The following is a 24,838-nucleotide window of genomic DNA, read 5'->3' as shown; positions in this document are numbered from 1 at the left end:
GGTATCCTTATGTATTGAGTCACTGTCAATTTCAGACATGTACCAAAAATGTCGGACTCTGAACACGTCATGGAGCAGCCCCTAGGCACGACTTTGTCAAAGTAATTTTGTCCTTCAGACCAGAGCACTAATTGTTCAGAAGTATTCCAAGCAAATTTAGCCAAAAGTAAATTATCTGGTGACTCTGTATCCCATTTCCTAAATCACTTATTAGAAGAGTAGACCATAGAAGACATCGGTGGAATAGATTATTTTAGGTAAGGAACAGGCTGAAATTTTCCCCTTTCTAGATTAATTTCAGGAAGTGTTGAGATTTAAATATTTAATGGTCTAATCCTGCATCAGCTTATGTTAATAAAACTGTCATCAAACCCAGAGGAAGAAATTTCAGACCCTGGAAGTTAAATTTATTTTAATCCTGTTACACAGGGCTGTTTTAATGTTCTCCACAGAATCCCCAAAATAAGGCAAAAGTGACTTGGTTTTCAGATTTTGGGGGGATTTTGTTTCACACGCACCAACCTGAAGCTCTGATCATGTTTGCCAATTTGGCTAGAATTCTGACTAAGCTTTGATAAAAAACCAAACCTAAGTTATAGCAGGGGTTTCATGTGGTTTACAGTTTCAACCCAAATAACTTTTAGAATTTTTTGAGTTTCATTCAGAATAAAACAAAGGAGACAATAAGTTGAAGAAAAAGGGATGTGAGTGGTGGTGCAGAATGTAAGAGAATAAGAAGGCCTTTCCACTGGTCATTATCAGGGCTAAGTGCAAAATCCTCCTTTTCAGTGTTAAAAGAAGTATTTGAAATTCTGTTGGCTCATATAGTGTCAGCTTCTGCTTTTTTTCCTCATTCTTAAGAAACTCCAAGAGTAGACAATTTATGTATATTTAAAAGAGTTTTTTAAAATGCCAGGAAATGTGTTATGTTCAGTAACCAACAGACACTTCATTAGCTAAGCTGTTATTAAGCAACACACAGCCAAAGTCTCCTGAAATAAAGGGGAACTTTCCATTTGCACCTTGAAACTGACTTTTAAATACAAGCCAGGTAGTAAAAAATGAGGCCTAATAATTTCATTTATTTTTTATGAAATGCTATGTTCTCTATGTTATTAAATGCAGACTGCCTAATCAAGGATATTTTTTCCCTGAAATGGATTCCCCAAGTCTATTTTATGTTATAGCAAATATCTACAAGCTATTTCATTTGTTCATTAAATGCAAGTTAAATGCCTTCATTAAATGCAAGTTAAATTTATAAGATGAGGTCAACTTTATAGTGAGGGGTTTTTTTTTCCCCTCCTACTGGCTCCATGTTTCATCAGTGATGTGAATCACAGAATCCTAGAATGGCCTGGGTTGGAAGGGACCTTAAAGATCATCTAGTTCCAAATCCCCTGCTGTGGACAAGGACACCTTTCCTTAGACCAGGTTGCTTGGACCTCCATCCAACCCGGCCTTGAACTCTTTCCAGGGATGAAGAACAGATGTTTTGTTGTTGGTGACACAAAAGAGTTTGCAATATTTTCATTTTTTCTCAAAACCTCTTATTGGAATAATACATTGAGGTATTAAGTGCAGTGGGGTTTGTTTGTTTTCCCCACCTTCAAAAGGTGTTTATGGAATAGTAGAAAATGACACAATTTAATATTCCAGCTCAGAGGTAGCAAGAAAAATAAAAAGAGTAAGGTCACTACAAGCAGGGCATATCTTTCCTTTACAAGTAGAGGTTTGTGTTCTCATTTTGATTTTTCAACTTAAGCCCATCCTGCAAAATATCTTCAGGTGTGCTCTTCACTGTGAGTTGATGCTGCTGAGCTCCATCTCTAACCCAGGCCTCATATAAAACATTCAAGGAAGACTAAGTCTAATTTAATCCATTACATGATTGTGCAAAATTGCTTAACCGCATCAAAGAAGCGAAGGCATCTACCCTGGGACAGACCTTGTCAAAGAGCTTTCAAATGCAAAATGCAATCTTACAGGTGATTTAGTCATGGGAATGCAGCACTGAGTGTGTGCTTCACTTCTGCCTCCCCGATCAAAACAATGGAACCATTATCAGAGAAAGAAATATTAGAACCATTTTCCTTATTAACTTTTCTTATTAGAGGATATTTAGCTGTCTATTCATCTTTTCTTTTTCTTCATTTAATCAAAGCAGTTTTGAAAAGGATCCTTATTAGTAATAAAGCTTCTTCCAGGGGTGAGGAGACATTTTAATTCTTTTTATTTAAGTAATAAATTTAAATATTGGTTTGAAAAAGGAGAAGGGGGGAGAATTCTGAATGAAGTGAATCAAATTTAATTTTGAATTAAGTTTCTTTCCAAAGAATCCAGTAATTCTTGCAAAAGTAATATTTCTTCCACACCTAGCTCTTGCTTGTTGTTCACTGAATCTTGTTTACTGGTTGAAAAAATAAAAAGGTGCTTTGTTATTTGGTTTCCATACCAAGTAGTTCGAATGCATGTTTTCATCTCATTCTGTGGTTAAGCTGTTAATGTGCCCCGTCAAAACCCTCAAGATTTGGGAGTTTTTGGGTGATTTGGTCATTCCTACTTCAGGCAAACACTACCATGAAAATGACCTTATTTCAGTGAAACTCTACCCCATTTTTCATTGTTTTTAGTCTGACATGGCACCTTTAGCACAGGAGTGGAATAGCTGACATAAACCTGAGAAGTTTGCCTCTAGGATAACTCACCTCTGTTGTCCTTTGAAGGCCTTTGATTTTGGGGCCATTTACATTCACTGTCAGAGCACAAAGGGGATGTTATGGGTAATAACAAGACCTGGAAGAAGCCAGGCCATGACCCTTCCCCAGGCACATCCTGCAGAGTGATGGCACAGACCTATTCCTCTCACCTGCCTCTGATCACCCCCTGGAACACACTGATGTTGTCACATAACCAGGCTCATTTTGGATACCAGGGATCTTTATGAACCATTAATTACTGAGGGTCCAGCTCGCTGACATCCATCCCACACCATCTGAATCGCCTGGATCCTCCTCCATAGCTTCATTTGGAGGCGAGCTGAAGCATAGCCAACCCCCCAAGGCTGGCAGTGATTGAAGGGGGCACAGTGCCCGGGAGCAGGGAATTATCCTTTGCAGCAGAGTGGGAGTGCCTCTGCACCCTGTGCCTCCTGCCTTGTTCACAATCACAGAGTGTTCAAAACATAAGCTGGGGCTGACAGGGAGAGCCAGGATTGATGTTACCTGAGGAGTCCTGTGCCCTCAGTCCAGTTCCTGTGTGCTGTAGTGGCAGGAAGGAGGCAGGCAGAGCAGCCCACATGAATTTTTCTGAAGCACTAAATCTTTGCTCAGAACATAGAAAAGTCTACAAATGCCCCCTCTGAAATAAAGGTGAAATAACAAAATAACTGGACAAAATAAGAGTGTCTCAAAGATATTTGTGGGATTTCAGCACTCTTACTTTATGAAGAATGTATGGGCAGAAACATGCTGGCTTCAAGGTCCTGTAAATGCTGATATAGACCACCAAGATGCTGTTTGATTGCAACAGGAATTGTTTGCACTAAGCAGTGGCAGAGCAATTGTCAGATATATGGGACTTCTTTTTACAGCCTGTTCATTCCTTGACTGGATCCAACATGTGTAAATTCACTTCGTTTATTTATTTTAAAATAATAATGTCTGTAAAAGGCTATAATAGCCTCTTACTGGTGATTAGCAGGTGGCATGTAGTGTGTAGCTTTCAAGGACTGCATGTAGTAGTGCAGTAGTTTTGTGCTCTCATGTATTGTTACATGCTCAAGTGTGAAGGTGCTTCTGTTGTGCACAGACAAACTGCACAACTCCACATGCCAGCACTCCCTGGAGATGGAATTTATTCATCCAGGACAATGTGGTGGCCTGGAAACAAGAGCTGGCACGGCAGTGCAGGTGAAGTGGGAGGTGTGGCTGCACAACACCTGCACTGCTGCAGCACAGGTTCACTTGTGCTTCTGCCAGGAACACCTGGACAATCTCACCTGCCTGTTGTGATCAGGTTACAGCTCCAGCATGAAACAACACCAGGACTTTAGCAAATGCATGACAATTACAGCACAATGCTTCTGCAGCAGAATCGGGCTGGGGGCAAGCAAGTTCTGAATTTCTCCATGGATGAAATTGATGCAACATTGTCCATATTGAATTGCATTGGAAAACAGAAATCCTTCCTCATTCTTTGTTAATTGGAGGAAGCAGACTAGAGCTGCCGAAACCACAAGTCAAATGTCAATAATTTAAAGCACAAAGTAACTGAAGTAACAGACACGCTAACCTAGATATTAGAAAAATTGGGTAGGCGTTGTTTTCCGATTCTATTTTAAGCCATGTAAAATTAACACTTCATTAAAATCCCCAAAACATCAACTTCAGGGCTAAATTTAGCTTGCACCAGCATAAATCCAAATCACCTCTCATAAGGCAATAATTTTATATAGCTATAACCAAAGTCTAATTTTGTCACTTTTGAAAGTGCAACCTTGTAGCCATAGAGATGGCAGCAAATTGTGAATTTGGCCTTTTAATAGCAAAGCTCTTTCATTTGTGAAAAAGTATGCAAGCTGCCCATCTACCTTAATGTAGAGAAGCAATGCAGAGAGAATGAGAATTAGATTTAGGGGAGCCTGATTCTGAGGAGCAAGTTTTAGCAAATATTAGTAAATACTGTACTTGGTAACCTTCTGAACTAATCAGCCTCTGGAGCACAGTCCCACTGCTTGTTTCCTCAAGCAGTTTCATTTGCTGTCAAGTTCTCTTTATTTCCACTTCATGAGCTAAGTGTTGATGAAACACCCTGCCATGGTATATTCAACACTGGGATATTTCCCCTTTCCAGAAAGTACTTAGTCTGGACATTTGGTCTTGGGTACATTGGAAATCCTGCTGGAGAACAAATGCAAATACAGACTGTGAAGTCTCTCTACTCTTCAAAGAGCAGACTGTTGTTCCCCCTATCACCCACAAAAGTACATAGAAGTATTGTATCCTCCTTATGTTCTTCCTGGTGATCCTCCAAGGATTTTGATGTTTTACATAGACCCTTGTTCAGAGTTGGGATCTAAAAGTCTCAGTTAACTGGTGTGTTTGACAGCAAGCAAAAATATTTATATGCATTTTGGACTGTCCTGTGGGGTCTTAAGCATTAACTTGCTGCTAGGTAGTCTGGAGAGAATGTTGGCTTCCCTTTCCTTAGATATTTCTGATGTAATTCTGTTTTCTCCTTTGTAATCTAGGGGTTTTTTTGTTGGTGTTGTTTTTGGGAGGTTCTGGATTTTTGTTTGGTGGTTTTTTGTGGGTTTTTTTTGGGGGGGGGGTGGGCTTGGTTTTTTTTTTTTTTTTTTTTGGCTACAGATTGTACATTTATTGCTGAATAAAAGATTCTTATGGGTATGCAGTGCACACTTCTTAGGGGACCAGTTTTGGCTATTCAGTGCACTTGGGCAGTCTGAGGAACAGGAGGAGTACATGAGATGGTGCAGAAGCCCCAGCACTTGCTTCCTGGAGCATATGGTGCTTCTGGTCTGCAGGACAAGTGTCTGTGTCTGTAAGAACTGAGCTACAAAATGTAGCCAGTCACTCTGCATATGCTGCTGGTTATGAGTCCTTGCAGTGGTTAGAGATGGCATAATTGGCTACAGGAAGCATAACCCTCTGTCTCATACAGAAGGAAAAATCCTCTATGTTAACACGCTTTAAATCTTTTATTTCAATTTGTAGCTGCTACATTATCTGAGTGCATGCAGCCACTGCAACTATGGAGAGCACACTGAACAAAGTATCCAGTGTGGGGGAAAAACTTGGAGAGATGTGGACGTGGTCTTCAAGCTCCAAATTTCCCAAATTGTGTTGCCTATAACCTGTAAGTTACAGTGCACTAACTAACAAACAAAAAAGCTTTTATCAGTATTTGTGTGGTGAGCGAACCAAACAAACCAATTTTGCAATTTGTGACTGCTTAATTATGTGAGTGGAAGCCAGGCCTGTTGCAGATAGCAAAACAATTTTAATTATGTCCCACAGTGAAAGGTTTTAAAATCTTTTAAAAGGTTTAGAGCATTAAAAATGCACTTAATATTTTGTTTATTGCTGGACACAACAAATGACACACATATCTTCTCAAAGAGCAAAGTTTTGGACAATTTGGTGGATACTTGGGAAGACGAGAAGATCCATGCCCAGTTGCCCAGAGTGCATTTCATAGCAGCTCCCTGACCCAAACATTGTGTCTTCTCATGACTTTATTTTCTGTATGTAGTGGGAGTATCTTCTTTCACCTGCTGGTCAGGCTGCTGCTCCTGAACTATTTGCACATCCACAGCAGTTTGGCTGCCCAGGGAATTCAGAGGGGACAGGGGGAAGCAGGAGGTGGTGGCTTTGCTTCAGCCACCACACTGATCAGAGGTGGGATCAGAAAGTTCCATCTTGGAGCAGGTCCTCGGTGTAGTTTCCTTCCAGAGGCAGCTGCCTTTCTCCCTAGAGGTAGAAAGATGTGATTTTATCTTTTTTCTCAAGGTGATATGCCTCTTTTAGTTGAATAGCAGTTATCTGTTCCCTTGGCAAGAGAGTAACTTCAGCTACAGGCTGGGGTTTGTCTGTTGTAATGGACTTGTAGTTGTGCTGTGAATCATTCTCTGATTCTTTCTGGATTCATTTTGAATATATCAGAGTTTGGGCTGGAGAAATCAGCTTGTTTGGTGTACTGGGGAGCTGAGCTGCTTCTCTGTGGATCCCTAAAGAAAAGGATAAAAGAAGGAAGTTTGGCGAAGTTTGCAGGAAGGACAGATAAGAAGCAGGCAAAGCTTTCTTGTCACTGCCACTAGGGCATCTGCTGACTGAAATGCCCACTTGTCACACAAGGGAGCAAACTATTATTGGAGAGTAATCACTGCTGTGATGTCATGCAATTAACTGTTGAATCACTTGTGCTGGCTGGAAAGTGGAGAAGTGAGACCTTTCTTCCTCATGCTGCTGTTTTACAGACTTGCAGTACATGAGGAGAGAAAGCAATTAAATCATATTTAGTCCCACAGCACATGCAAATGATATGCTCTATATGTGCATGACTGTGAATGCCAGGTTCAAACTCTAAGCTAAATCATAAAGAGTGTTCCTGTGTGTGATAGACAGCACCAAGGGTCAAGTGTTTAAATAACAGTCTGCAGAAATATGATTTTTAAGTTATAGAAAAAATAATAATCTTATCAGTCCTGAAACTGAAGGAATATTTCTGTCATTAACCACCAAGAGACAGTTTCTCAACTGCAGTTAGGAAAAAAAAAATTGAAGGCTGCCAACCTATAAATTCAGAGGCTCTGGATATTTTCTCCTTCACAGGGATGACTTCCAGCTCTGGGGTGCCCAGCCAGAGTAAACACACAGCCTCCAGCCCATCTTCCCAGGTGATCCCATCTGCCCCATGGGGCTCCCAGTCTCTGAGCCAGCACAAACAGCCTTTGCTTCCAGTCCCAGCCCTACTCCGGATCAGGCAGCCACCAAGGGGAATTCTTAGGATATGCATCACTGAGCTGCCATAGTGATACTGCTCAGATCCAGGGACCTCCCCCAGACCACTCTTACCTTCTTCTCCTCACGTTTCAAAACTTCTGCTCCAAAAATGCCCAAGAAATATTTTGAGAAAAGATCATATTGCCCTCCTTAAAGAGCAGGATCTCGAAAGCTGTGCTTACTGTTAGCTATGGTTTGCTATAAAATGCTCCATTATTTTTCCAGAGCTGGGCACAGTGGAAATGAGCAATAATTAGGGGCAGGGCAGATGACATTCTTTTGAACTTAGTGATTCCTTTAAATTTTGATGAAAACTTATCTTTAACCTTTATCTCTATTTCTTCTTTTGGAGAGGGGATGAAGTTGCAAGCTTTTTTTTCTTTTATCCCTTGTCATTCTTTGCTGAGGGAGAGAGTACAAAATTGACTGAGAAAGGAGTTTTATTCTGCAGCTTTTAAAGAGGGCAAGGGCATTGCAAGCAATGGAGATTTAAAAAAAAAAGAAAATGAAACTATAAAGAAGTACTTGACAGTGTCTTTTCTGCACTTATTGGAATATGCTGCTCAAGCTAAAAGAGAGGGCAAGAGGTAATCTGCTCTGCTATTTGCTTTTAATATGATCATGTTTTTGGCTCCCACTACATCTAATGCTGCTTGTATCGTTCAAAAACACACCTCATTATCTCCTGGTAAATGTTGAGCTGCTGCAAAACCAATTGTAGTGGGTAGAATGCCTCTGAGGTCAGGGTGTACATGAAATATGTAAGCTCAAAATATGTTTGCAATCAGTGACAATACTGCCTGCTAATGTGTTATTGCACCATTTGTCTTGCTCTTGGTCATAAATATTTTGTTTCTTAATCTTTAAGGCAGCTCTATATCAGAGACTAAGTTTCATGTAACTGGTTTAGTCATTGTTGCTCTGACATTTATCTTGGATGCACCAACTTGTGTGTAGTCTGCTAAAATCAATACATAAAGCATGTAAACTTAGTTGGAGAGGAGTGGGTGTCTTTTAAGCTTTTTTGATATGGTAAGTAGAGGGCTGATATGAAAATCATGCAGCTAATTTAAACAAGGGTGAGGGAGAAATTAGATTTTGCTCTCTGAGCCTCATTTTCAAGGAATGAAAAGCTCAGTCCAGGTTCATTGCAGCATTCTCAGAGCATTGAACAAAATCAGTCTTTGTTCTTCAGTGAAACTTATCTGTAGAGGAGCTGCATAACTTCCTGTGAAACCCAGCCCTGCAGATGTGCTGTGCTCGTCGTCCCTCAGCTTTTGCTTCCTTTGGTCAAGGAGTCAAGAATGGACACTTTGTGCTGGAGTGAAAATGATGCTGCCTGGTTTGCCCTCTGCTGAGCTGGAGCCCTGCTCACCGATGGGACATGACTTCCTGCCAGTTACTCTGCTGTTTGTTTATTTGTCAAGTGGAATGGGATAGCCCTCAGTGAAACCAAAACCTCCCTCCTTCAAATCTTGGAAAAAGAGGCAGCGGGTTCTGAAGCAAGTGCAAACAACCTGAACTGATGCTGTAAATGCATAAATGTAGGCAATAAGCAAGTGGAGAGTGTGGATGTGGTAGACAATAATTAAATAGTTTAGCTCTAACAAGCATATGACCAGAGTTCAGGAGGTAGCTGATCCACTTTAACGAGTCAGAATATCAGAAAGTGAATTGTAGCAAATTAAGACTTTAAGTGGTTGGGCTATAAACCAGAATAGAAATTGATTTTCTAATAGTCTTGCATACTCCAAATATCCTTAAGTGCTTTATGTTTTAAATAGAGTAAATGCATAGCAAAATGAATTGCCTATTATGCACCAAATAGTACATTTGTTATTAAATCCTAGAACAAGACAGATTTTACCAGTATCTTTTCCGTAGGGGTTTATTTAGCATAAAATTTATTTTCTAGAATGAAATTGTCCAGAAACCAAATCCCCATTCATGGCCCCTATGTGTTAGGTGCAGTATAAATAGAGTTAATAAGATCCCTTCTCCAAATAATCTGGGGTGTTAAAAGGCAAAAAGCACAGGGGTTAATGAACACATCTGGCTTTCTCTGTTTCTCTCTATATATCTTTGTGTTATATTGTCCCAGCTAAGAGGGGTGAATCAAGCATTTTCTGACTTGTAGATTGCCACAGAGGTGGGTGTGGGAATGACCAGAGAACTCCTGTGGGCAGGGCAAGGGAATTACAGAGTGAAGTGGGAGGAAAAAGAAACCAGAAATACATAGAGAATGAAAAGAGGCCAGTTGTGGAGCAAGAGAGGTCTGAGCAGAAGCATGGCTACGTGGAGAGATGGGAATACCTATGGGATACATTTGTGTTACTGCTGAGTGCAGCTAAGACTGCTGAGCAAGGTGATCTAGACTGGGGAAACTGATGACTACAGGTCTAGGAAATAATGAAGTGCAAAAAGAGTAGGACAAGGGGATGTGCAGAGGTGAGAGGATGGAACCTGTAATGTGTCCCATCTCCAGGGAGGATGGAAACACGTGGCTGCTGTCAGGGAGGAATTGGCACAGGTATGAGTGGAGAATGAGTGCAGAGCCACTGGGTTCCCGTGGAGCTGTCAGAATAATGCAATCTGATGAGACGCTGAATGGGGACAGGGTTTTGTGTTCTTAATTTTTTTATTTAGTTTAAATTAATATAAAAGCAGTTATAGTGATGTATGTTCATAGTCTCTGCAAGTGTTTTGCATTGTTTGATACATAATACTTGCCCATTTTCTCTAATTTTACATTGGTCCAGGCAGTTTTCCCAGTAATGTATTCCTGGCTCATATTTGTGGTGTGACATTTTTGCTAAGTATTGTCTGGGTTAATCCACTGTGGAATAATGGTTTGGATGATGCACCAGAGCCCTAGTTTCTAAACATAAATAAGCTATAGTGAACGTTTTTTCCCTTTAGGAAGGTGATCACTATATTCTTAGGTGAAGCAATTACAAGGAGGAACCTGATTTTGTGTTTAGTTTAAAGACAAAATGAGATATTTTAGGCAAAGTACCATCCTTTTCTGACAGGAAGGGTTGGGACTGTGAATAAAGGTGCTGAATTCTCTTGCCCCTCTCTTTTTCTGCCTCATTTGGAACTGTATGTTTGGAAGCCCAACTCAGTATGAGGTTTACATAAACTGCTCAATAAAAATAGGATTATGTGCCTTCCAAGAATATGCAAGCCATATTCATACCCCTGTATTCCCTTCTTAGCAATCAGTTTTTTAGTCTTTCTGAAATACAAGTTATTCTCAATAAGCTGAGCCTGTGTGCAAAGGTTAGGGCCTGAAATATGCTCTTACCCACTACATGGAGCTGTTTGCCTGCATTATCTCATGCAAACGAGAACTTTTTTCTCCTGCTTCTTATTGATCCCAGTAGGTGAAGGAAGAAACACCTGATTTATTAGTCATTGGTCCCTTTTCCTGAGGACTCAGCATCTGAAATAAATTGAATGGGGTTAGGAATGTACTTAGACCCAGACACAATTGTTTGTGTGCCCTGTCTTTACAATAAGAAAAAAATCTCAGAAGCAAATTCAAAGTGTCATTAGTGTCATGCTATAAATAAACAAAATGCTGCACAGATAAGAGAATACCACATTTTCCATCTTGGAAATAGCTTACAAGCCATTAGGTGCAGGATAAGATATAGAACCACATATTTAGAAAGGAAAAGTAAAGACAGATAACTGCTGAGAAGCAGAACAAAAAAGCAATCTGTGACTGTTATGTTTAGATTTTCCATCCTGACATGAAACTATTTGCTCTAGAAACATGAGGAGACATAAGTATTACTCGGTAAGATGTTGTGCCTTGTTCTATCTGCCTCTGTAAAACATTCTCAAGGAGTGGAAAGCTGACCTCAGCTGTTCTGATGGCATTTCTCCCATGATGGGAGAGCCCCAGTGGCAATTCTGAGTCCTCTGTTTCTCTCCAGGACCAGCATGAGTTAAGGGTCAGGAGGTTGGATGGGAAGCATTAGAGCACCCTGTATTTGGTGTATACCATGGCCTGATGGGTATCTATGGAGTCAGATATTACAGAGAACTGCTTCTTCTACACCTCAGACATCTCAGGAATCAGGGAGGTGTAACACATTATTTCTGTGCTTTTCCTCTTTTTTTTTTTTTCTATTTTGCAGCACACAGCAGTCAAAGCAACTCTGGACTGTCTGGACTGTCTGCAGCCCAGTAGATAAGAGAGCAAACACCTCCCATAGTGACAGGGACTTGTTCCAACCATTTGTTTTGAGTTGAATGGTAGATCTTGGAAAACATGTTTTCCATTCATAAAAAGGAAAAAAAACCTACTCTTGATACTTTCTAATGCCATCCTCTGGAGGCTTGAGGGCCATATGTCTCACACCCTTACTTTGTAGGTCTTGCTTTTATAGACTTTGTTTTTCACTCACAGAGATTTATTATCCCAGTGCAGAAACAGTCTGGCTATGCCTCGACAGTGGAAATGTAGCCATCTATTTGCTAAGAACAAGCTTGTGGTTTACCAGAATATTTCTGTTTCCTTCTGAGGTTTCCAGCTAATGAAGGGGAATTTATCCAGTACATTTATTGACATTAAAATAAGAGTTGCAGTCCATAAATAATCCCATTGTTGTTTTAGTTTGCAGTTTAAAACATTTTGTCAGCAGCGTTGTCGTCCACTGTGACTCAGCTTGTGTTTGTGCTCGTAGTATTAGAGCTGGTAACACAGACACACATTCCAGCTGTTCCCACCAGGAAGGCTTCAAAGTACATTTTGAAATCATTCCTGAGTTTTTTAGCACTGAGCACCTTTGATCCCAAGCATGGAGACAAGTTTACAGCTATTCCTCAAGTGACATCTATGAAGATAAAAGCAGCCACCAGACTCATTTCTGGGTTTGTGCAAACTCCTGTCAGCACAGAAAAGCAAGAAATCCTATAAGGGACAGGTGATGTGACAGGAAAAGAGCCACCTCCTGTTTTGCCCATTCCAGGAATGCTCCTGGCCCTGAACAGCCTCTGAAGGAGCCTCCATAGAAAGAAGTGTCGTCTTCTTAGTGGTGGATCCTTGCATTAGGAAAATATGGAGGGGCATCAAGGGACACTGTGCAATTCCTGCATCCTTCTATTTCTGTTTCCTTGAATGTCAACAAGTTCTTTCATATCTGTTTGCCAGCTTTGCAAAAGGAAGTCCTTTAGCACAAGGAAAAAGCCAGGTCTTCAGAATTAAGGCCATAAAGAATTATGTTTGTTATATTGTCTTGTTTTGATGGGGATGTCCAGTGGGTACAAGAAAAAATATCAAAGAATTTCTATATGACATCCTCTTTGCTGGCAGTACACCATGTATTAAATAAGACTTGATTTACAAATATGTGACATAATCAAGTTTTAAAAATTCTAAACTCATGGCAGATTTTCAACTTGATTAGTTGAAAAATTTCTGTTCTTCTCTGTGTGTTGATTTTTATTATCAGCTAAGATTCCTGCAGATTTTTAAAACCTGTTTTGAAAAGTATAAGGACCCACACCAGAAGACACCCATGCTACAGACTTCATTTCCAAAATTCCTTTGTCTCTATGATCAGTTATCTGGAGGGAAAAAAAAAAAATGTTTAAAGTGTTTTGAATTAACTTCATTCAGAGTTTTCTCTTCCATGATGTGATGTCCAGTGCCATAGATTACACAGGAGTGTAAATATGTCTTTACAGTCACAGAAGTGTTATCTTACTGTTAAATATTCAGTAATCCAGAGCCACTTCAACAGATTATGCCTGACTTGCTTGTAAAATTTGCTTACACAGAGCTCAGTCCTGCCAAAGCACTTCTCTAGGTATTTACCTGCAGTGCTCAGCCTGCTGGCTGCCAGTCAGCTGGTATTAGCAGGAGGACAAGTGACACTCAAGAGGTGAAGCAAAGAAATAGGCAGGTATTTAAATAGATGTATGAGCCAGCAAACAGGAGTGGTTTTAATATTAGTAGCTTTCTAATCTTGTTCTCTAAACAAAAGAGGATTTACTTATTCATGGCTCAAGAATTATAAATTAACGTGTGGAACTGGAGTTAGGATTGAGGGCACTGGAAATTCCTATGATTCAGTGTATTTATTGTTTTAATTGTTCATATTTCCTTTGCTTTGAGGGATTTGGTCTTTGAGAGTAATATAATGGTCACTGCCACATCTGTCTTGGATTCCTTTTTCCTTAAGAATAGCCCTAAGCAGAGAGTGTTACAGAAGTCTCTCATTAGGAAGGAGTCGTCTTTTATGTAGCTGTAGATGATAAAAGGCACTGATTTAGCACTGCTGCCTGAAAATCTACCAGCACTGATGAACTCAGTAGGTCTTGTGCAAGAAAGCCATTTCTAGAGAGATTTGAGGACTTATCTGTCCCTCCTGGTTAACAAAATGTTTTTTTCCACTTTGAGCCACTTGTAGCAAATCCTTATTCAAAAAAGTGAAGAGTAACAAAAAGCAAAAGGAAAAGTTCAGAGATTAGTTTCCTAAAGCATGTGAAGCTCCAATCTTGTCCTGTGGCATTATCTACAAACTGGAAAGTGACCCTTGCCTCTGCCTGCACAAATAGCTATGGGCTCAGTAAGCACTGGCACTCAGCATCCTGTCTCTCACAAAGGTAATGACAGAAATGTACAGAGTTTCTGGATTTTCACCTGTTGGCTTCACTTTCTTCCCAGTCCCTGTAGCTCTCAAACATTAAATCTGGCTGAAGCAATCCCCCCCGTTCCCACTTGTGTTCTTTGGGTCCTTCTGCACCCCTCTGTTCCTGACCTACATGGAAGCAAACTTGCATGGAGAAATTCTGAAGGGCTATTTCTCACAGATATCAGGCACAGCCTGAAATATATTTTACTCATGGCAAAACAAGGCAACCTAAAGCTGGGCAACATGTTCAGCTATAGCAGATGTTTCTGGATATACAGAAAAATTTGAATGAGGTTATGATTTGTGTTAATATCAGCTTAGCCATAGCTCAAATAATGTCCTGGAACAGAGATTATCAGTGTCCAGTTGCACCTTTGAAGTTACAGAGAAAAAATAAAAGCCAAAGAAAGGGTTCATCTCATAATCAGGTTTCAGGTGACTCAACAGTTGCATTTTATGTGTTATATCATCTACACATGAAAATAGTTTTAGACCTGTAAAAACAGATTGGAAAGGACTAAGAAAATGAATGTAACAAGCTATTCTGGATTTTCATTTAGGATGGGAATACTTTTGAATTAATAAATCCTTTCGGGATGGGATAGTGAATCATTACGGTGATGTTCAGCAATTGTGCCCGCTCTAAGCAAAGACTTAAGTAGTGGCCCACCTCTGGTATGTCAGGGATCTTTTTCCTGATGGTAATTTACTTCCTTAATTATCCACAATTGATTTGCAGAAGAGTCATATTGAGATTATCATATGACATGAAAATTATCGAACATTGGCTGATATAAATTTTTTTTAATTAACAATCTTAAACTAACTGGATATCATATAGAATTCAATAGGAAAACAAAAATTCTGTCCTCCTGAATAAGATTTTTTCCAATTGGCTGGCAAACAGAATGAGTTCATCATATAGATGCCAATTTACAAATACGTCCAATAATAGTAGGGGGAGCAACTGTTCCACAGCTCTGCCAGTGTTCATCAGACACAGTGACAGTAGCCACATCATTAATCTCATGGTATATTAGAAATAAAGTCACCGGAATGGAATGGTGTCAAAGGATAAATGTTTCCCCCTTTGAAAATAAACTTCTCAGTTTCACCTCATTGTGTAGCCTTTTTTTTTCTTTCCCTCTCCCTCTTTCCACCCGCCCTCTTATAAATCCTTTGGTTTCACCTGGCATTTAGGTAACAGTAGGAGACCAATATCCTGTGTCAGAGCTCATTCTACAGTTATCAGTTTAGCATACCCTTAAATCCCCACGATTACTGTGCCAAGACCAATCCTTCCTCTGCGAGGTTAAACATATGCATTACATATTGAAACAATGTAAGTAGCATGTAATTAGCGCTGTTTATGCATTCGCACTTTAAATTATACTTCTAAACCTATGATGTTTTTCAAGGCACTTCATGTTAGAGAGACTTAAATGAGCATTCATCTTGTCATTTTTAACTTTATTCATAAATAACCCTCTAAATATATTTGAATGGTTTATTACATTAGAGCCCATGAACTGACGTACACATTCTTCCCTTAGAGAATATAGTCCTTAATAAAACGTCCTTTAAAATGATAAAACCCGTGAACATGGCAATTAAATTTACAAACAGTGTCATCGACAACTCTGACAAAAGATGTTTGAAGAGGGGGGAGTGTTGGGGGGGGCCTTTTTTCTGTCCTTTTTTAAAAAAAAAAAAATTTCCCCTCCTCTTTTTTTCCCTTTTTAAAAAGCCTTGTTCCATAAGGATTATAGCTCCCCCGCTGTTTGGAAAAGATAATTTCACTTGTAACACTAATAACTTGAGCAGGGAGAAGGCTGGCTGGGTGAATGGAATGCACTTCACTGCACATCTTGGCTTCGCTAGAAATCGGAAACAGATGGTCCTTGCGGCTGGCTTCCCACTCGGGCCCGCTCAGTGCCAGCCTGTGGTCGTTGGCTGGTTGCTGCTGGCACTGTGTGACTTGAACATAGTAGGACAGTGGCAAAAGAAATCAAATCTTTTTCATTGAGCACCAAACTGTAATGAAATTTGACAGATCTGACATTCTATACCCAACATCTAGTCAGAATATATTAACCTTTTAGTTTTCTTGAGCTCCTCTCCTACTAGTTATGAATCTCCTTATTAAGGGGTTGCAGTGGCTCTGGAGATGGCAGGAAAGCAGTATCTTCTGCATGCTCTCTAATGCTGGAACTCAAATACATAATTCAAATAGTAAAGGAAATGTGGGGCTTTTAACTCCTCCCAAATTCTTCTAAAAAAGCCCTGTGCTAGTAATGGAAATAATGGTTAGGCCCTTTTGTTAATATTTCATTCTAGGAAGAAAAAAGAAAATCATAGTAAAATATTCTACCCCTGTGCACTCAGTGTTTTCTGTGTATGTTTGTATCCCCATTCCACTGAGGCAATGCTACCTTTGATCCAGCTGCATCCAAACTGACTTTGTGATTTCAAAGAATACTTTTATTTCAAATTATATAAATTTGCTTTTACTTAGATGGTACAGATTAGTCCAGCGCAGGATTCTTCCTTTCCCTCTTAATGTTTCTCCCAATATATTCTTGATACTGACTTTTTTTTATAAACCCTGCTCAGTCCTTCTCGAGTTCGTGTTGGCTGTGACATGGGCCTTGAGCCAGACAAGTGTTTGCTCCTGGGGGACAGGGACCTCTCATGGGTGAAGAGCATGTTGAAATGTTGTACCGAGTTATGGTCACAGATTAGGAAATAGTTGATTATGTTTAGGCTTAAAAATAAATCTGGTTTATGTTCCTTTGCTTTTTGGGTTGATAGAGAAGGATTTTTACTTATTTTTTTAAAATGTTTGTATGTGTCATTCCTTCGCCTTCAGTCCTTTCATCTGTTCCTCCTGGTTTTTTCAGACATGAAGTCACAGCACTGTCTGTGATGTCAGTGTGTTTCCATATTGACAGACCGTTCTGTCAGAAACAAGATCTTGATGCTTGTTTCAGATGAGGGAAAAGGGGAATACAGATGGTAGGAAGAAAATCAGAGGAGTGAGAGGGGAGCAGGGAGAAACACACACAACAGAGCTACAGGGGAAAATGCAGAGTCCAAACCCAACTTTTCCTGTAGAGGGCAAAGGACTACTTTCCCTGGGTTCAGGAAGATCATCCAAAATGAGTGTGTAACATTAAGCAACCAGTAGAAGCTTTACCATTGCACTTGTTCTGGCTCCGGAGTCCTTGAAGGTGCAGCAGCAGTGGTCACATGCTGCTTCTCTCCTTGTTTACGCCTTCAGCAACAGCAGATCCTCTTGATTGAAGCCAGGATTATAGGATTTCCAAAAGCTAGACACATTCGTTGTCAGCAACTTTGCATCAGTTCAGAGGCTGCCCAAAAATCAACTGCCTGCTCTCACGTGGCACTTGAACTAATTGTCACTGTTCGAGATAAGGAAATCCTCCTTGTAACTCATCGAAATTGAGGCTTCCCAAAGAAAACGCCTCCGAAATTAGGAACAGAACTAAATCACACTGTTGCAATGAGCTGATAAGGTTCTGAGCAATTGCAAGTGGAGAAATAAGGGGGAGGCAAAGGGAACGAAGAGAGGGTTAACGAGCAGTGGGTACTGTGCAAGTAATAGATAATCTAATAATGAGGTCTAAGATCCTAAAGATGCCCAGAGTTCTACCGCATTTCTTTTACCAATGTGAACAGCAGAAGCCAACATTTGGAGAAACCACCCACTATGCCAACAATTTCTAATGCTCTCATGCATTCGGTTTCCAGTAGACTGTAAAATGCCAGCTTGATACAATCATCTGAATCAATATACTTTATTAGCCTTTTTTTAGCATTCTTTCCTGGTTCCACGCACTTGGTAGGAACAACAATATCTTTATCCAAACTTGTGGCTGAGGGAAGATAGAGTGGCCTGCTTGTGCTATGTGAGCTGCAGCAGGTAGCAGGTAACTGCTCAACAATTAAGCAAATTATTTGTGGGTAGTTGGCCACTTCTCCAGTAGGAAGTCGGAAAGAAACTGGCAAGTGGTTCAATCCATTGCTTGAGGCCTAAAGCTGTTGGAAAACAAACCTCCTATTGCCCACAACACACACCTAACTTATTTCCAATCAAAATACCACTCTATACTGCAAGCGTTTTTATTTTGCAGCTGCGTCTGCACAAATGTTGATGCCACACGAAAGCTTTTTCTTTCTTCGAAACAGATCTGATTTAGAAGCAAATATCTTTGTTGCTTATTAGTCTTTGGAAGGCATCGTTTTGTCCCAGTACTATTCACAGGGAGTGTTGTGCAGAATGCTGATTGACAAGAGTTAAATTCAAAACATGTAGCCATTTTCTGGTGTGTGGTTTTTTTCCTGATTGAAGGAAAACTACTTAGATGTTTGTTTCCAAAACGGCATCTGTCAGCAATCAAAGGGGAAAAATTGCATAAAACAAATGCAATTGTTTGGAGTAGCATTTCCTGGATCATGTTAAATGCTTGATTTGCTCCCCATTATGCTCACCAAATAATTTTATTTTCCACAATAATTGCAATATTTAACATGTTGTATTTAATCTTGTTTTAATGCTATTAACAACAGCTTATGAAAGGAGTAATTGCTCTATGGGTAAGAACTCACCATCCCCAGCATCAGAAAGAACAATGGCAAAGTTAACTGCACCTAATTTAAAACGCTATTAACCAACAGCACTCCTCATTTCTTTGCACATAACCACTCCACTGTCAGGAAGGAAATGGTTTCATGCTTCTCTCATTCATAATCTGAAAAGTGCATGTTCTAAAAAAAATATGTAGTTGGTGTGTTTACAATTAATATTGGGAGGTAAAATCATATGTTGGTATAGGAAGAAGTGGTTAATACAGCAATCCAGAGAAAGTTTGTCAGTAGATCTCTAGCTACATCAGGTGCTAAAACCCCATATAGAATACAGATTTATCAGAACTTGCCTGGAATGACATGCAGCACAACTGGGTATGAAATACTAAATAAATAATAAGGAGGATGGGTAAGATGATGGATTTGAGAGGTAGGAGCAGAGAGAGCAGCGTAAAATTGAATCTGACTCTAATTCAAGGGCTGATTGTTACTAAGAGTTTTGCTTTATGTTTTGTGTGATTATTTGGAGAGGGAGGCTTTTTTCAATAAGCAGTGAGACTGAAAGGACAGGTAGTATTAGCAAACCCACAGTAACAGAAGACAATAAATACTTTGGCTAGCCAGAGCAAGGACAGTTCCTGGCACAGTGTCCATTTTTTTTTTTTTTCTGGACTCAGAATAAAACTTAACACTTCCAATGCTAGTCAGACTCTTTCCTGTAAACATCAGTGGAATAGTACCTGCTATCTGGAGCTAAAAGTGCCAACTGGGATGCTGTAGTAGCATAGATCATTCACTGATGTGTAGTCCAGAAAGATTGTAAGACTGGGGCAAAAAACACCCCAAAACCCTGCATGTTACATTAGCAGCTCATGCTTACACTAAATCATTTGCTTATCATCTCACACATCACAGAAATGCAAGGGTGTTATTGAAGCTCAATAAAAGTTAGTTTTGTCCTGTTCTGAATGGCAGTTCTGTAATCTGTGCAGCCTGGAATTACGATTTTGCTACAGCCAACTAGTTAAACAACAGTTAATACACAAAATAATCCAAACAAGAATTGTGCACCCACGAGCTCCTCTTTCTGATACAAACAGAAAGGGATATTGTTTAAAATCGAGTGGATGTTTTGAATACATTTTCCTCTTGTGTCTAAATCACAAAAAGATTTGCAGAGTGTAGCTGCTTCTGAGTGAGCGAGTTGTATCAGCCATAGCTCCGCAGCCCTAAGAAATATTCCTGGTGAGAGCGTGTTGGCCAGTTCAGAAGTTCATTTTTTCGAGCACTTGAGGAAAGGCTCTACTGTATAGGCTGGAGTGCCCTGTCAGGGACTGTGGTGGTCACAGCCGAGCAACCGTCGCTCCGTGTGACACAGCGGGGCGATTTAAATGGAAAGCATTCACTGCCTGCTTAATAGTCAGCTGTCATAAAAGTAATACTTCAGTTGGGTTTACAGTGCACCAGGAGAACTGGGAAAATGAGATGAGAAAATCTATGATTATCTCTGACTTTGCTAGGCAGGAAAAGATTTTAATATCATACAATAACAGGATTTTGTAACTTTTCAAAGCAGTTTGTTTTGGGGCTGTCTTTTCCCAAGTTATCTGTCAATTCCTCAAGTAAATTTTGAGCGTGGCAGAGAAGTTTTGCAGGAAGGAGAAACAAACCTCTGTGAGTTTGGCAGCTGTTACCTGATGGGATTAAGAAATGTAACATTAAAAACCACATTTAAAAAAATATTGTAGCAAAATGATATTTTACAAATATATAAAAAGGAAATTGTTCAGTTCTTAGCGGGCACTTTGAACCTTCATATGAAAAGTCATTCATTTAAACAATATGATCTGATATCTAAAATCAAGAAGCAATTAAGAGCCAAAACTTTGAGCATCTAAAAAAAAAATGAAAGATCATTTGATTTCTTAAGAAAGCATCTGCCACTGGATCGAGAAATTAACTTGGACAGTTTATACTTTTGTTTTGCCTTTCACTGCCTGAATTATTATATCCACAATTATGAAAGAAAGAAAGACGAGATCTTTTTTCTTTTTTTGCTCAGTCTTTCCCCCCCCCAGTCACGTACATGAGAAAAGTAGCTGCGATAAACAGATACTGAATCAGACTGAAAGTCTTTAAAAAAAAAAAAAAAACACACCCAAAACATTGCATGATAGTCTCTAAGCAGTTCCATCTGTCAAGCAGAAATTTTAGGCTAATAGCCTGTGGCGATCTCCCTCCACAGTCCACTACCTGCCTTTGTCCTATTAAATCTCTTTATTCTTCTTTAAAAAGAAAAAAGAGGAAAGGAAAGAAAAACCTTGCAGACCAAAATCATCTGAGTGATGAAGCCCTAATTTTGTCCGCCTCTCTTTGATGTTGAGCAGTGGGTTCTTATTTAAAAAAAAAAAAAAAAAAGAGTGAGTGAGAGAGGGGGAGAGAGAGGGAGAGAGAGAGAGAGAGGAGAAGACAGTGCTAGGAGCAGATGACTTTTCATCTCCACTTCACCTTGCCACTGGGTCTGTGAGAGATTGGTTCATTGTCAAGGAGATTTTTTTTTTTTTACCCATGATTCCATATGGTATGGACCGGGCTACATGTTGCCCAACATGCCAGTGCAAATGTTTTCTCAATTAGGTGTCTTATCTCCCGTGAGTTAGCATCAGATGAAGCTTGCTGACAGCATAATGGCAGGGAAAACCTCCGACGGCTCCATCAAATGGCAGCTCTGCTACGACATCTCGGCCAGAACTTGGTGGATGGTGAGTTGGCAGCAGGGCTGCTTTTTTTTTTCTCCCTTTTCTACTTTCCCTCCCTCTTTGACAAAATGTCCCAGACCTCACATTTATCAAATTAACATTTGATTTTTTTCACACTCTTCAGTAGAGCAGCCTCACACTTGTCCCACTTGTGTGCTTTCCCCTGTGTAACAGGAGATTGTTAATGTGCACTACAGTTTCCAGAGGGAAGCTTTTTCAATTCTCCTTAAGGGAAAAAAAAAAAAAAAAAGTATGCAAAGAAGTAGTTTGAAAAAGCCTTGTTGTGCAGAGTAACTTGTCTCAGTCGGCTGCCTAACGCTCAGTTTGTTTTATTTTATCTGCTGCTTTCCAGTGTCCGTGTGCGCGTGCATTTTTTACCATGCAGTATTTTGTAAAAAGGGAAGGTGGAAAGTTCAGTCCGTTACAAAGCGAGTCGATCCCTGTAAAAGCCTGGAACGGTGCGGTCGTGGCGTGGTGTAAAATCATCACGTGTGAGAGGAGCGCGGTTTGCGAGGTGCTGCCTTTCATCCAAGACCCCGATCTAACTTTTCCCTCCGCTTGTTTGCGTTAGAACAGGTTCCCGGGCTGTGCTGACCTGGAGCCATGTGTTACAGATCCCACATAGTCTGGCTCTAGCTGCTTTTGGGCACAATTAAAGTTTCAATAAAGTCCCAACGTGCTCCATAGAACGAGTTAACTAGCATGTCATGGTCAGCCGGGCCAGACAACCTTTGACATCTTGAATCTATAAGAGGTATAGTGAGTTAGGAGGATGCACAATAGCCCATTGTAGCAGAAGATGCAAGTCCTGTTGCGAGGAAGAGAGTCCTCAAATCATTACTGCCCTCGTTAGCATGTTGTCCGTTAGGGATTAATTCGTTAGCAGCGCATTTTTAGTTTTCTGTAATTATTATTCTTGTGGCAAGCGTGAATTCTTCCAGTGAGAGGAAAAGTTTGCTGCCAGGACAATGAATGTATTATCCGCTCCTAACTGGACCGTGAACCTCAGCTCATTTCACATAGATATCAGTTAAAAAAGGACTGGCGAGTGGAATTACAAAACAAGGCATGATCACTTTCATTGTATGATACGCTGAAACAAGTCGGGGGCTTTCCCTCCCCCTCGCCGCCCCGGACCAATTTTGGTATCATTTGGAAAGTTTAAGACCTCAGAGGACTTGAAAGACTTTTAAAAGTGAGATCCGGAAGGTTTTTATTCTGCAGCTTGGTGGTGGCCATTGTGTATATCATGTGGCTTGTATTTAAAGGTGTTTGGGCTCGGGGTTTTCCGTTTTGTTTTGTCTAAACTCTTAATTTTTTAAGCGTCTATTAGAGGTTTGCCAGCGGTTGCCAGTGAAATGTAACATGCAGCGTTTGGTTAATGGGAATAGGAAAGGCTAACCACTTTACTTATAGTACTGATTTTCCAATTAGACTTTCTGCCAGGAGAAGTTGGAGGGGGAAGGGGTATTTGCATGCACATAAACTGTTGATTATTCATGTGACTTTTTTTTTTTAGCTTGTTAAACCCCTGTAAATAAGGCTATTGATTTTTACTAATCGTTTTCAAAGCAAAGTTTTTCAAGTACCTGTTTTAGCCACAAGATTTATATCATGTTGTGATTTTGCCTTATTCCAAGCCATTTGTATATTTTATTACCACTCCTCTTTTATTGTCTATCGGCTGCTTTTATGATGAGGTATGTCTGTGTTTATTATTTAATAAGTATCCTCAAATGTTACTAGGCAGTTATTAGCACTCTAGAGAAAGTGTCCAAGGAAGTTTCATTTCAGTCACATCTATTTCACAGATGTTTTAGTGCTGTGAATATAATATGTAAAAATCCTGGAAACATTTAGTAATGCACTTGCCTAAAAATAAACAGTTTTATAACCACACATGCTGTTGTTTAGATTAAACATTGCAGAAAGTTCTCCTTAAACTTGAACATCACACCATTTATTTTCTAACAGAAAAAAAAAATCACTTAAATAGCCTTTTTTTGTAGAAGTTTTGGTAGATAAGAGACGTTATTTTTAGCTGAAGTGAATAATTCAAGATCTTTACAATAGATGTGTTAATTGCAAATAATTTTCATACAAAGTTTCAATTATTGATGGAGTAATAAGCAGTTTTTCATGCATTATGAATCTAAAACACAGAACAAAAATAGAATTTTTTTTTACCCCCCCAAACCTCATCCCGTTTGCCACATTCGTTTCATCAAAAATAAGCTAGAGAGCAGATTTTAATGTTTTAAAGACAAATAAAGCTTTGAAAATTACCTCATGCATCGTCTGGCTGCACAAAATCTCAGCTGCACAGTGCTAAACTTCGGTTTGGTACTGCCAGCATACAAAGAGATGAGTGAATACCCCTTGCACCCATATGGACTCAGCTGCCAGCTCTGGGATATGCAATTTTGCTTTTTAATGAATCGTAAACAATTTGTGTGTCAAGCGAGGGAGTTTGTTTTCTTTCTGGAGCAGGTTCTAAATCCATTTGAAGCTATAGCTGTGTACTGTACTGGAGCATTATGCCCAAATTTAAAGGTTCTGTGTCACTGGGATGAAAAGACCTGTTATAATGAAAGAAACGGCTTTATAAAAGGCTGGGTGTAGTAATCTCTCTCTCTTTCTTTCTTTCTTTCCCTCTCTCTGTCTCTCAACCTCACACTCTCCCTCTTTCACCCCAGTCTATAGCATGTTTATAGCCAGCTCTGGAGATAATGGAGATTGGTTGATTGCATGATTAGTAAAATGAATGGATTTTAGCATTGGGTAAAGCAGCTTGCAATTTTGAAAGGTGGCTTAAAAATGCAGAGTTCTAATTTTGACCTTATTTTCTTTCATAGATAATCTTTATTAATGCTCCTTTAATTCGTTTTTCCTCATCACAGCTAGTTTTTCTCCACAGCCATCTGATGGAATGGCTAATATATTTTATCTCACTTGCCAAAATAGCAAGAGGTCAAAGTAAAAAAAAAAGTTATTTCTCTTTCTTGTAGACAGTTGAAAATGTTTCAAACTATTTTAGCAGAAGCCACAGGATTTGCACATTTCAGTAGTAATTGCATTTGTCTCCACTGTTTAAAGGCAGTCTTACACCTAATCTACTCTTTTTATGCTTTAATCAAGTATATGCAGAAACAGTTATTATTCTGTTTATATTGTAATGTGACATTTTAGCATAAAATTTCCCCCAGATCCTGTAAATTTGTGTAAGAAGAAGTTATATTTATTTTAAAATTATATATATGTAATAGCAAATAATTTAACCCATATAGGAGCCTGATGA

The 24,838-nt window shown here is 39.6% G+C and overlaps 2 long non-coding RNA genes across 2 annotated transcripts in view; one reads left to right on the top strand and one right to left on the bottom strand.

Annotated features, from left to right (window-relative positions):
* Positions 1–5,700: 5,700 nt before the first annotated feature.
* LOC148222771 (uncharacterized) lies at positions 5,701–24,108 on the bottom strand. The gene is made up of 3 exons (XR_015805309.1): positions 23,827–24,108; positions 10,831–10,968; positions 5,701–6,748 (listed from the first exon to the last, which is right to left on the bottom strand). It is a non-coding gene; the product is annotated as an uncharacterized LOC148222771 (long non-coding RNA).
* The window catches only part of LOC148222769 (uncharacterized), an 84,077-nt gene continuing 80,481 nt past the window's right edge, over positions 21,243–24,838 (top strand). The window contains exon 1 of the long non-coding RNA XR_015805311.1: positions 21,243–21,543. This is a non-coding gene — a long non-coding RNA (uncharacterized LOC148222769). The remainder of the gene's footprint in view (positions 21,544–24,838) is intronic.

The sequence above is a fragment of the Sturnus vulgaris genome, chromosome 9 (assembly GCF_052056855.1).
Source record: "Sturnus vulgaris isolate bStuVul1 chromosome 9, bStuVul1.hap1, whole genome shotgun sequence".
Lineage (NCBI taxonomy): Eukaryota > Metazoa > Chordata > Aves > Passeriformes > Sturnidae > Sturnus > Sturnus vulgaris.
Note: the sequence above shows the minus strand (reverse complement) of the source record. Positions and strands in the feature narration are given on the sequence as shown.